The 13704-nt window shown below is 36.8% G+C and overlaps 1 long non-coding RNA gene across 1 annotated transcript; it reads left to right on the top strand.

The window, feature by feature from the left end:
• The first annotated feature begins 1817 nt into the window (after positions 1-1817).
• LOC107934084 (uncharacterized) lies at positions 1818-5575 on the top strand. The gene is made up of 3 exons (XR_001693804.2): positions 1818-2371; positions 2456-2498; positions 5057-5575. It is a non-coding gene; the product is annotated as an uncharacterized lncRNA (long non-coding RNA).
• Positions 5576-13704: the final 8129 nt, after the last annotated feature.

Here is a 13704-nt window from a genome sequence, read left to right on the forward strand (position 1 = left end):
AGGTGGGGGAATTAGAAGAGGAAGATTAATTTTGGGATCAAATTAAAATCATTTATAAAATTTGAGGATTAATTTTTTAAAATTATGATTAAATAAATATGTATAAAAATTAAGAATTAAATTTATTATTATACTAATTTTTTAATTATCGTATCACCCTCCCATCAAAATTTAATGGGAATTGGACCCAAAAAAACTCCATTTAAAGATGGGATCCCCCACCCTTCATCGAATGATGGCTGCCACAACTTTCAAAGGGAATGAGCCAAAGGACAACAATTAAATGCCCATGGAAAATGGCTACAAGACATGCCAACAAATACTACAGCATTTGGCATTGAAAACGCCGCTAATTGTAGAACATTCAGTATTAAACGTTGCTGAGTACAGGAACTTTTTTGAGGTGCTTGGATGTACAAATGCTGCATGATGCAGGACTTTTTGTGGCATTTTTAAGTGAAAGCGCCACTAAATGTATTTTATTTTAAAAAATACACCACACTATAATTTTTTTTAATTTATCGTATTTTTTCACATTATTATATAAAATAATATATAATTTATAAAATGCAAATTTTACATGTACAAATTCGTGAAATATACAACTTTTAATAAATCAAATATAACGTATAATTAAAATTTTATCCAAGAATTTCATTTCAAATTCAATGCAAAACAAAGTTAACAAAGACATCGCTATTACAACCACAATCAAAGTTAACAAAGAAGATACGTTCTGTTTAGGCTGGTGATCAGTTTTGGATGGTTGAGCTTCAAAGGGGGCTGGTTCATCTTCGCATAGCTTTGCCATGTTCTCTTTTACGTTTCAGATTTATTTTGCTATTTCTTTAAAGTTTCTTTTGTTTTACACAAATAGGACATTAAGTGCAGTGACACTCATGACCAATCAGAGTGGAGGTTGGTAGGGGATGTATTAGTTTTCTAATTTTAATATCATCAGCTGGTTTCTTTCAAAAAAATAATAATAATAATAATCATTTAAGAGAATGAAACTACGTAAATTTCCTTGCAATATCTCAATTCCATAACTCGCTTCTTCCTTTGCTTTGAAAGACCCAACTGAGTGAGAACACCATTCGAAATAATTATAAATTTTTCTTTAAAAAAATAACGACTGGAAGCAAAAGCAGAAAGCATCCTATACTTGAAAGAAATTCAAACATATGTCCTACAATACTTGTGAAAGGGGTGAAAAAGTCAAAAAGTTTGTAGAAGCATACATGGCAAAGAACGAAATCTTGTAAGAGTCAAATTTTAATGCCTATAAAAAGCCCACTTGGACTTCCAATTTCAAATTATAACTACCTTCTAAGATATTCAAATTATTATATATAATCAACTTTGGATAATTATGAAAACACCAAATTCTATTATTTTTTTACATTTTTCACTTAAATCTTAGTAATTAAAATTTTGTTCAAATATTGCGTGTTTTGTTAAGAAATGTTGATGATATTTTTTCTACAAATGTTATAAACTTCTGTCATTGTATCCCTTTTTTGCTATTGCTGTGATAAAAATTATAAAACTAATTTTTATATTAATACCTATATATTTTTTCATAATTAAATTTAAATAAAAATATTTTTATTATTTTATAAATACTGAAACAAATCATTTAGATGGACTAAGCCGAATAAGACCTGGGCCTAAGGTTTTTTTTTTAAAAAAAATTGAGCTTTGACCCAAACTAACTTAACCCATCAACATCTTTAAACAAAACTCATGACAAGCCATTAACACCTTACCCCTCAAAGCTCTTTTTCTTTTTTGAAAAAGGAATGGTTGGATTGTTATTAAAAATAAAACAAGGCCTAGTTCTTTAAAACCCAAACACTATTAAAATAAAAGAAACTAAATCAGACAACCTAAAAAATGGTAAAGAAGACAAAGTAACCCAGCTACCTAAACAGACATTTTTCTTATCCCTAAATATTTGAAAAAACAAAGTCCCTTTAGATTCCTTTTCTTCTTGGAAAACCACCGAGTGTCTTGCTCTTGTTCATGCCGATTCGTCTTAAAGAAGAAAAATAATCTTAAAATTTACCCAAAATTTTCTATCTTGCCTTTGCTCCGGTGACAATCCTAGAGCCGAAACTGTGAATCAACCTATAAGTCTCTTCTGATTTTCGTTTTGCTTGCCAAAGGTGAGAGTTGCCGTCAAGTACCATTTTTAACCAGCTAGATTTCGATCTAAAGGAAAGAAACCTATCTCAGCTGTCAATAATCTTCGTCAACTACCTCTTTTGCAAAGGAAGGAACCTCATCGATCAAATTAGATTTTTCATCTCTTTTTAATCCTTCTACAACCAATAAATGTGCTACACCATTTGCGTCCGTACTTAAAAACGTAAGCTTGATATCTTCCACTAATAGCTCTGGCATTTAAGATGTAAGCACTTATTACTGACCTTTAGATTCATTTTGTTTGCAGCTTTCGAATCACTGATAATGTGCCCCATTCTATCTCCACCATCGTAAGTTCAACATGTAGCCACATCTCTATAATACCTTTTATTTATTCCAATCTTCGAACCTGAGTAATAAGATGCTAAGAATAAATACCAAACAATTGCATACAAATTATTTATCAAAATCTCAATTAATCATCATCATATCACATATAATCAAAAACATCATGTAATTTAATCATTTTTTTTATATTGAGCATATGGAAGCTTAAAAACAATTTAGTATCAATCAGGGATCAAATTGAAGCAAAATAGAAAAATAGGAAAATTGTACATACAGGGGACACACACCCATGTCTCCTAGTCGTGTGGAAAGGCCTAGGTCGTTTGGGTCGATTACATGGTTTTATGGGCAAACCGTGCAACAGCTTGATACCGTGTGATATTAAAGACACGCCGTCGTGCAAACAATCGTGTACCCTCATCTAGGCCATGTGAGTCAAAAGTGAAAAAAATAAAAAACGTGTCACATAGCAGTGTTGTTGGGTCGTGTAACAAATTGTGGTCGTGTGCTCCAAAAATCGACCAAAACTTACAGGCCACACAATCGTGCTTTTAACCATATAAGGCACATGATTGTGTGCCAGACAGTGTATACCTAGAAATTACCTTCTAAAATAAACTATTCAAACTAAATCACTTATACTACAACTTATCATTTAAGCCACATCTCACCCAAATCAAATCTCATCGAAATCATACTAATATCATCATTTTAATACAACCATCCTAAGTGTTTAACCAATATGCTACAATTGGCACCTCAATCAACAATTCAAAACTATCAAGTAACCAAATTTAATCATACCAATATATAATTAAAGGCACCTCAAAATAACTAACCAACATATATGCATTCAACCATTCAACCATATCACCTTTGGTTTCATATTAGTCTTATAACCTAAATTCTAGAACAATCGAATTTTCTTCAATTAATACATAGCTATAAACATAAAACTTACCAAATCATTTCTAAGGCATAACTTAAGCATACACTTTCAAGCACCAGTCAAGACACATCACATGGTATATTATTTTCTCTTCCACTAATTCATTAGGCATATAAACCAAACTACCTATCATGATAACATCAACATCGATATTACCATTCCATACATATATACAAATACTTATATACATAATTTTCCAAATTGTCAGCAAAATACAAAAAGATAATTAAGAAAATTATAAGACTTCCTACGTACATGCCAAGACCAAAATGAACACATCACCAACTCGAGTTCGGGATTACCATTAGATGCTGAAGTTAACAATTAAGTCAAAATGTACCTAACCTGCGCACGTAAACAAAACCTTATGCTGAGTATACTTAATGGTATTCCTATAATCAGAATATTAATATCTAACCTAAACATAATGATGCACAAGTTAAAATAAGTATTGAGATGTAATATAACATGAATGAATGATGACTTAAACGCAATAAATTAAAAATAACAAGGGTTGGTTATTGAACTTGTATACTTTGGAAATCAATAATTAAAATTGGGCTAAAACAAACTTATTGTAAAAGGCTTTAATGTAGATATGGAAAAAATACAGTATTTACGTCGCATAATCAATATTTTCTGTGTTTTTTAATTATTGTCGTTTCCTTTTACTCAAAAAATAAGTGTTACGAAAGGTAATATTTTTCATTTTTTTTTACTTTTTGTAATGTTTAAAACTGTCACCAATAAATCACTTTTTGTGATATTTTCAAAATGTCAAAATTATTTCTTGTTGTTGTAACACCCAAATTGCATTATTGTGCCTGGGCTATGAGGGCTCTCAACCACAAAGATAGTTCAATGTACTCATCAGTGCCTGAGCCTGAGACGTGGATCATCCAAGGCACATTAGCATGGGGTGCTTCTCTTGTTCAAACTGGGGCTTGAAACTAAACTTCTCTTCAGGAGGATAGATGGGGCTATTTAGGTGAGATACAATGTAGATCCAACTTTCTATTCATTAGCGGGATCTAGGCGGTCCTGGGGGACCACCATGGCTTCTCACTTCTCGATAATCTGTACATCCCTTATAATTTTATGGATAGTTATCTTTCGAGCACAAGGTTAGGTTCGGCCTCAATGGGAAAATAAAATGGAGCACCTAACAACGCATCTTCATAGACTAAGAACTACGAGATCACCCCTTTCATTCGGGGGTGACGGAGGGATCGTACCATTCGAGCCTTTTTTTTCATGATTTTCCCAGCGGTCCGGAAAAAGCTGCAATCAATAGGATTTTCCTAGTCCTCCCTTCCCAAAAGAAAGAACATGAAATTCTTTTTCCCTAATTTGTATCGTATTGGAGATTAAGCTAGTTAGGTTCCTGAGAATGACCAAAGTAATAGTTGTACTTTTATTTTATTAATTAAATGTGACAAAATAAAATCACCGAGATCGAACAGTAATACGAATAGTAAAAATGGTCTATAGATGATAAACCATAAAAGTAACACATTTTAATCCCATACTTAGCATATTTTTTGGATGGTTTATCATATAATTTAGTGAATTAGATGCTCCTAATCCCTTAATTTCATGTTTTATACTCAGGAGAGCATAGGGGAACAAAAAGAACATAAAATGGGCCAAAAATGGACAAAACGGGCTGATTGAAAGATCCACACGCCAAGACGAATTCCACACGGGCTGAGCACACGTCCGTGTAAGCCACACGGGCTGACCACACTCCCATGTGGTAGCCCGTGTCGATATCGCTCCCCGTTTCCTAAATACGCGAAAAAAGCCAAATTTTAGGGTTTCTAAGCATTCTAAAGTCAATAAAAACACACTAGAAGAGGACCTAAGGGGAAGTAGAGCAGAAAGCAGAAATTACTCGAAGAAAGCTATTAGAATCGTCTCAGAAGCAGATTCACGTCAAGATTGAAGATCCCCATTCAAATTTTTCTCGAAATTTATTTAGGTTTTTCATGTCTTGTTGTTTATCGAAATTTGATATGTCTTCCTTTTATATTATGAACTAAATTCGCTAGATACCTAGGAAAGATGAAACCTAAGATGGATCTTGTTATTTAAAATTCTGAATTTAATGATAAATACTTGTTCTTGTTCTTAATTATGTGTTATTAATTCTTACTTTATTTTCAGGATATTATTCCAAGTTTGATGTACTTATTCAGTGGAGCAAAAGTCCCTGTTTAAGAGTAGATCTCACATAATTAAGCGGAGTTGCATGCAACCCTAGAAATAAGGCGACAAAAATCTGCCGGATTAGAGTCAAATCTAATAAGAGAATCCATAGATCGAGTTAATGCGACGATAGGGGTTTTAATTAGAAAGAGATTTCGATTAATCAACCTAGAGTCAATTGTTCTTAGTCTCCAAAGAGATATTAACATAAATTAGGGATTTCTACGAATTAAGACAAGTGAATAAATCGTTTGATTCAGAGTTAGAATAATAAGTGAAATCTAGGTGGATTCTTCCTTGGATATTGCCTTTATTATTAGTTTATTCGATTATTTTCTTTACTCTCTATCGCGTGCAGTAGTTAATTAGTTAGTTAATTTAAATTAGAACAAACCCCTTATATTTTAGGCTAAATAATAGAAAGAAAGTTAATACTAGTATTTTTAGTCCTTGTAGATACGATATTCTGGACTCACCATAACTATATTACCATTCGATAAGTGCGCTTGCCTTAGTCGTGAACATAGTCTAGTTTAGTGGTTCATAAAATGATCATCAATAGATTAAATTGTAAGGGAAAGTATTGAGAAGTCAAATGTGAGAATAGAAAACTGAAATAAATAGGAATGAAAAGGGACCAAAGGAGAGGTTGGCCCAAGCCCTTGATAGTAATCACTAGACTCCCAGTGTTATTTTTCCCACAATAGTTATTAACTGTCTTTCTTCTTTCTATTATAAAACTTTGAGATTTTAATTAAACCCAAAAATCTAAATTTCAGTTTCACACTCTCTTCTCTCAATTCTCAAGCACCCATAGTATCATTTCGCGGTGCTTGACTTGAGAAAGGACGAGTCTGTTCATCGTTTTTTTAACATAAATTGGGATTTTCATATATATTATAGTTACAGTAACACTGCCATTTTTTAGGCATGGCAGATTCAAGTTCCAATGCTCCCTATGACCCCTTGTTATAGTACTTAATATGCACATGATTAATGTGTAAATATCTAAGTGGTTAGTCAGTTACAAAAGCTGGTATTTTGTTATGCTATCTTGTTAATAGCAGTTTACTTTCCAGTTTACTTTCCTTCTCTATATAAGCATGTACCTTAACAAATTAAATAAGCTAAGAATTTGTTACCTTAAGAATAATATTTCTTCTCTGTTATAATTTCATCTTTAAGAATTTGTTGTTTTCTCTAGTGTTCTTTCATGGTATCAGTCGCTCGGTGATTCTCGGGCATGGCTTCCACGCACTCTGTTAAATCCGATTCTGCTGAGCTTAGTAGCTGACGTTTTTTGGTGATCGGGTGATCACGTCTTTCCTTCGTTATGAGGTTGTGAAATTAGATGAAGGTTCGTTTGTGCAATGGCAGTAGCAGATCCGCCTTATTCTTCGTAGATACGGGTTGTTTGGTTTCCTTGACGGATCATTGACGGCTCCGACGAGATTCATTCCGTCCTCTGATGGAAGTCTCATCGTAAATCCATCTGTTTTGGTTTTTGACCAGCAGGATAGTTTGCTTACCTCTTGGCTTTTATCCATGATTGGCTCGCTGTTCTTGGCTTTGTTCACGGATGTTAAGACGGTGCAAGATGTTTGGATCATGGCGAACAATTTGTTTGCGGTTGATTCGAGCTCGAAGTAGTCTCACTTGCGTCATGAGCTTCATTCGCTTCGAAAAGGTAATCTTTTTGTTCGTGCATATGTAAATAAAATTATGAGTTTGTATGCCTTGCTTGCAGCATCTGGTTCTCACATATCGGAGGCCGAACGAACAGCAGTTCCCTTTACTGGCCTCTCCTCTGAATTTGATGCGATTGTTTCATCTGCATCATTGTCCTTGGAACCCTTGCCATTTCAACGCATTGTGGATACCTTACTTGAGTGCGAAGCTCGACAGCTTCGGTCCGCTTTTTAGTTCATTCCAGAAATGTTTATTGCTGCGAATGCCATGGAGGGGCTAAAATTTCAGACGACGGACATTGCGCTTCGTGGAGGAGGTCGTTCATCTGCTCGTAGCCGCGGTCGTTCTTTCCGTCCAAGGCTACAGTGTCAAATCTGTAGTCGCTTTGGTCATCATGTGCAGCAATGCTATTACCGGTACCATCGTGATGATCAATCTTCAGTCGACGTCTCAGGGTCACGACGTGGTGGTTCTGTGCCTGGAGTAAATGGGAGAGATGATGAACGAATGGAAATGAATGTGTTTGGTCAAAATTAGAGAAACTATGGTCAAAATTAGAGGTATTCATTTTGGCCGACTTTTGGTGTTGACAGTTGTCTCCCACGTGGGCCACATGCAAGGCTTGGGTGTAATGGATTTAATCCATTTGTTCAAAGTGGAAGTGGGCAGCATGCTTTTATGAATCCAAAACCATATAGTAATGGGCATGACATTGGTGCCAACCGAAATGACATAGGCCTTCAATTTGGTAATGCGTCTTTGGGTGCTCCGTATGGTCCCATGGCTTCTAGCCACATAGGCCTAGTGGGCTGGTTCGGTCTCGTCCAGCTAATGATTCAATTATGCCTGAACCTTCTGCTAATTGTATCGGTGTTGACGAATCTTGGGAGATTGTTCATGAGGCCCCATGGAGGACAAAACCACGAGCTCGGGTGTTTAGTGTTGATTCGTCTCCATTTGATTCGTTTCAGTTTGTTGGGCTTCCCCCCACGATTCCTGAGTTACATGCTTCAGATTACTCTGGTGCTACAGCATATGACTCTAATTTTAATTCTACTAATTCGTACATTCCATTATCGGTAGGCAGCACGTCCTGGTGCCTAGACTCGGTGCTACTCATCATGTTTGTAAAAATAATTCAGCTTTGCATGGCTCCACTCTGTATTCAGGTAACTCTTTTCTCTTAATGGGTAATGGTGCGTCTACTAAAATTTCGTTTGTTGGGAATGCTATTTTTCCTACACCGACAAGACTCCTACATCTCTCAAATGTACTGTGTGTGCCGAGCATTCGAAAGAATTTACTGTCTGTGTCTAAGTTTGCTACTGACAACAATGTATTTTTTTAGTTTCACCCTTCGTATTGTGTGATTAAGGACATCCAGACACGAGAAATCTTAATGCGGGGCCAAGTTCGTGATGGGCTCTATCATTTCTCAGCAGGTTTGGATGGTTTGTCTCCTTTCTGTTCACAATGCTGCTCTTCAAGTTTGTTCTTCGGTCACTGATGTCTTTAGTTTGTGGCATAGAAGGCTGGGGCAACCAGCTGATAATATTGTAAAAACTGTTCTTGCAAGTTGTCAGATTTCTTTCAATAAAAGTCTTCTTAATTGTGTTTGTGTAGCTTGTCAGAAAGGTAAATCACATAAGTTACCTTTTTCGCAGTCTCATATTAAGTATGTTGATTTGTTTGAATTGGTTGTTTCTGATCTGTGGGGACCAGCTTTTGTTCCTTGTGAAGGGAATTTGTATTATGTTTCTTTCATTAACATGACTAGTCGTTTTACCTGGGTTTATCTAGTCAGTCGCAATTCTCAAGCTATAGAGTGTTTTGGTCAATTTCAGAAAATGGTTTTCACTCAATTTGGAAAGACTATCAAGCAATTTTAAAGTGATTGGGGAGGTGAGTTTTGTGTGTTCTCTTCTGTCTTAGCTAATCAGGGGATACTTCATAGAGTTTCTTACCCCCACACGTCTAAACAGAATGGTGTTGCTGAGCGTAAACACAGACATATTGTAGAGACTAGTCTTACTCTTCTAGCTCAAGCTAATTTACCGATAGATTACTAGGGTTATGCATTTTGTAGTGCGGTTCATCTCATTAATCGATTGCCCACATCAACTCTCGACGGGAAGACTCCGTTTCAATGTTTGTTTGGTCGCGAACCGACTTATGATCATCTCCGAGTGTTTGGTTGTTGTTGTTTTCCATACTTGCGTCCGTTTGGCAAACACAAGTTCGAGTTTCGGTCTCAACCTTCCATATTTCTAGGGTATAGCCCGCGTCATAAAGGTTATTTTTATCTAACGCCAGATGGGAAGGTCATTGTCTCTCGCCATGTTGTTTTTTATGAGAATCGTTTTCTGTTTTCGCTGTCTCCTACTCTCGACGACAAGTTGCCTCTGAATACTACTACGTATGTACCAGTTGTTCGACCGTTGATACCTACCAGTCATAGTGGTGACAGAACTCAGCCTGATTTTTTACTACGGGTGGTACTTCTTCGCAAAGCTCCCATTCCAGATCTGCTGCTCCAGAGGAGGCTCCTTCTACTAGAACTTTTCCTTCTGCGCTTCCTGATGTTCCTCCTGTCTCTGCTACTAACACCCATACAATGGTAACTAGGTCTAAAGCTGGGATATTTAAACCCAAAGCCTTGTGTGCTGACACCGTTAAAGTTGAGCCCTGTTCTATTGAGGAGGCTCTTGCCCATCCAGACTGGCGAATAGCAGTTCAAGCTGAGTTTGATGCTTTGCTGGCTAACTCGAATTAGAAATTGAGTTTCTTCCCTCCTGGTTGGAAAACAATCGGTTGTAAATGGTTGTTTAATATTAAGAAGAATCCTGATGGGACGATTAACCGTCGAAAGGCACGATTGGTTGCCAAGGGATGTTCCCAGGTACCTGGCTGCAATTTCAAGGAAATGTTTAGTCTGGTAGTCAAACCTGCTACCATTTGAGCCATCCTATCTGTTGCGGTAACCAAGGGGTGGCATCTTCGACAAGTTGATGTCAATAATGCCTTTCTGAATGGAGACTTAACTGATGATTTGTTCATGTAGCAACCTCCTGGCTATGAGCCGACTGGTTCAAATGGTGAACGATTAGTATGTCGTCTGACTAAAGCATTGTATGGCTTACGGCAAGCTCCTCGTGCCTGGTTTGACAAGTTAAAACAGTTTCTTGTTACTGCTGGTTTTATGTTGTCAAAATCTGATGCTTCGTTATTTGTTCGCTCTTCTTCGGATCATACTATCTATGTTCTTGTCTATGTGGATGATATTGTTATCAGTGGCAGTTCATTCGATGAGATTAATTGCTTTGTTCAACAACTTCACAACAAGTTTGCTCTGAAAGATATGGGGGAGCTTCATTATTTTTTGGGGATTGAGATCAGTCGCTCTTCCTCAGGTAGTCTTCATTTATGCCAATGCAAGTACATTCGTGAGCTTCTTGCTCGTAGTTCTATGACTAATGCCAAGAGTGTTCATACACCGATGGTAAGCTCTTCTATATTGTCAAAAGATGAGGGTGACCCTCTTGCTGATCTAACTGAATATCGTAGTATTGCTGGAACGCTTTAGTATATTGTTTTGACACGACCAGATATTGCATACGCTGTTAATTGGGTCTGTCAGTTCATGCATGCACCCACTACTCTACACATGATAGCGTTGAAATGTATTTTACGGTATTTGTGTGGTACACTGTCTCACGATTTACCTTTCCGAAAGTCTGATAGGCTGTCCTTGATTGGCTATGCCGATGCCAATTGGGGACTTGATTTTGATGATCGTCGGTCTACTACGGGATATTGTGTGTATTTTGGTCACACACCTATTTCTTGGTGTTCTAAGAAACAACAAGTTGTTTCTCGTTCTACGGCAGAGGCTGAATATTGAAGTGTAGCGACAGCCGCTAGTGATGTTACGTGGCTGGTCTCGTTGTTAACCTAGTTACAACTAAGCTCGGTTGATCCTCCAACGGTGTGGTGTGATAATTCTAGTGCTGTAACCGTTGCTGCTAATCCGGTTCTGCACTCTAAGTTCAAACATGTTGAACTTGATCTATTTTTTGTTCGAGAGAAGGTGGCTCGTGGTGAGTTGGTTGTTGGAAAAGTTCCAGCATGTGATCAAGTGGCGAATATTCTCACTAAACCATTGTCTGTTTCGGCGTTTACCCGGTTTCGTCATCTTCTTCGGGTCGTCTCACTTGAGAAAGTTGGATGAATGTTATAGTACTTAATATATACATGATTAATGTGTAAATATCTAAGTGGTTAGTCAGTTACAAAAGCTGGTATTTTGTTATGCTATCTTGTTAATAGCAGTTTACTTTCATTCTCTATATAAGCATGTACCTTAACAGATTAAAGAAGCTAAGAATTTGTTACCTTGAGAATAATATTTCTTCTCTATTATAATTTCATCTTTAAGAATTTGTTGTTTTCTCTAGTGCTCTTTCACCCCCACTGCATGGATGATGTTTTGAAGTTCCTCGAGATTGAGAATCCTACGCTTGACGACTTCACTACTCCGGAGAAACCCTTTTTACACCCCTCCTCTCCAATCTCTCACTGCACCACCGATCAAATCGATTGTAATACCATTGACCTTTTGGAGGATCCATTCATTAGGGATTTCTATAACAATGATCCCCACAATTCTCAACTGGCTTATGGAAATCAAACTGAAACAGTATGTGGGAATGATGTGAATAATTCAAGGCCACTTTCACTTTGGCCAACTGATCCCATCCCATATCATTGCAGTTGTTGCCGGTCATTGAGAGAAATCCTTCATACTAATGGTTCGTTAATTCGTTTCATGTTAGTAATTCTAATTGGTTTCATTGGTACATTGTTTTTAAGATACCTTTCTTTCTTTTGTAATTGAAGGTTTTGATGTTACGAAACTAGAGATTCATAGAAGACTTGGGATGATCTGTCATGCTATTCTTACTATTGAACCAGGTAGTAATACCCCAGGCCTTCAATATCAAATGTTTGAGTAAGTTTTCATATACTATTTCTCCCTCTCTTTTCTTCTTTTTGTCCTTTAATTATTTGATTATATAACTTTGGTTATGAAAGAAAAACTCATTTTGATGCACTTTCCAATAGTTTCTGTAAAAAGAGCATAGAGGTCGTGAAGCAGTTTCTGACCCAATATTGCATCTGTCGAAACCAGGCTGGATTTACGATGATCAAGAATTTGCTCTCGATTTTCTACCAAACCTTATGCGTCGAGTTCCTTCGGGATGAAAATTTGTACAATGTCCAACCATCGTTGATTTCAGGCACGTGTTTGATTAATTACCTTATATAATCATCTTTAAAAGTTGACATACGATTTTGACAAATTAGTGCAACTTTTTTTTTTAATGTTGGTTGCAGGCGGTAATCAAATGGATCAAGCAGTGTTGAGATACTCAGAATAGAGAAAGAATGGATTCCATCTTATTGAAGAAGAAAATGAGTTACGTATTTAATACAGTGAAGTAAACACAGTTATAACTACTAACTGCCTGACTACCTAACTCTTTAACTAACACTCCTTAAGTTCTTTATCATAACATTCCCCTATCAGTCTCGTCCTTCTGGTAAACTTCCTTCTTCTTTGGAAACAATTCGAAGTTTGTTTCTAAACCTTTCAAACAAGCCAACTGACAAAGGCTTAGTCAAAACGTTGGCAATTTGATCTTGGCTTGATATATGACCAACTTGGAAGGAACCATCTGCAACTTTTTCTCTGACAAGGAACAAATCCAATTCCACATGTTTAAACTTGGAATGCATCACAGGGTTGTTGGCTACAGCAACTGTAACTGAGTTGTCACACCACAGTAATGCTTTGTGAGGAGCTGGAATACCAAGTTCATACAGTAACGATCTAATCCACACCATTTTAGCAGTGACTTGAGCCAGGCTCCTGTATTCTACCTCTGCTATTAAACGAGACACAACTGACTGTTTCCTACTACTCCAAGAAACAGGATTACCTATTAAGAAGAGACAGAAACTCGAGGTCGACCTGCGATCATCAGTGTCTGAAGCCCAACTGGCATCAGAATATCCTTGAAGGAGTAACTTCAAGGCTGGAGTAAAACGCAACTCAAAATCCAGTGTTCCTTGTAGGTACCTCAGAATTCGTTTGCGGCTTTGTAATGAGTGTCTAAGGGCTTATGCATGAACTGGAACGCCTTGTTGACAGAAAACACAATATCAGGTCTTGTTAAGACCACACACTACAAGGCACCAACGATGCTTCTCAACAGTTACTTATCTTCAACCGGAGTCCCGACATGAGTAGACATTTTGCATGAATTCACCATTGGAGTAGGAGACGAGTTTGACTTATCCAT

Source organism: Gossypium hirsutum, chromosome A08 (assembly GCF_007990345.1).
Source record: "Gossypium hirsutum isolate 1008001.06 chromosome A08, Gossypium_hirsutum_v2.1, whole genome shotgun sequence".
NCBI classification, from domain to species: domain Eukaryota; kingdom Viridiplantae; phylum Streptophyta; class Magnoliopsida; order Malvales; family Malvaceae; genus Gossypium; species Gossypium hirsutum.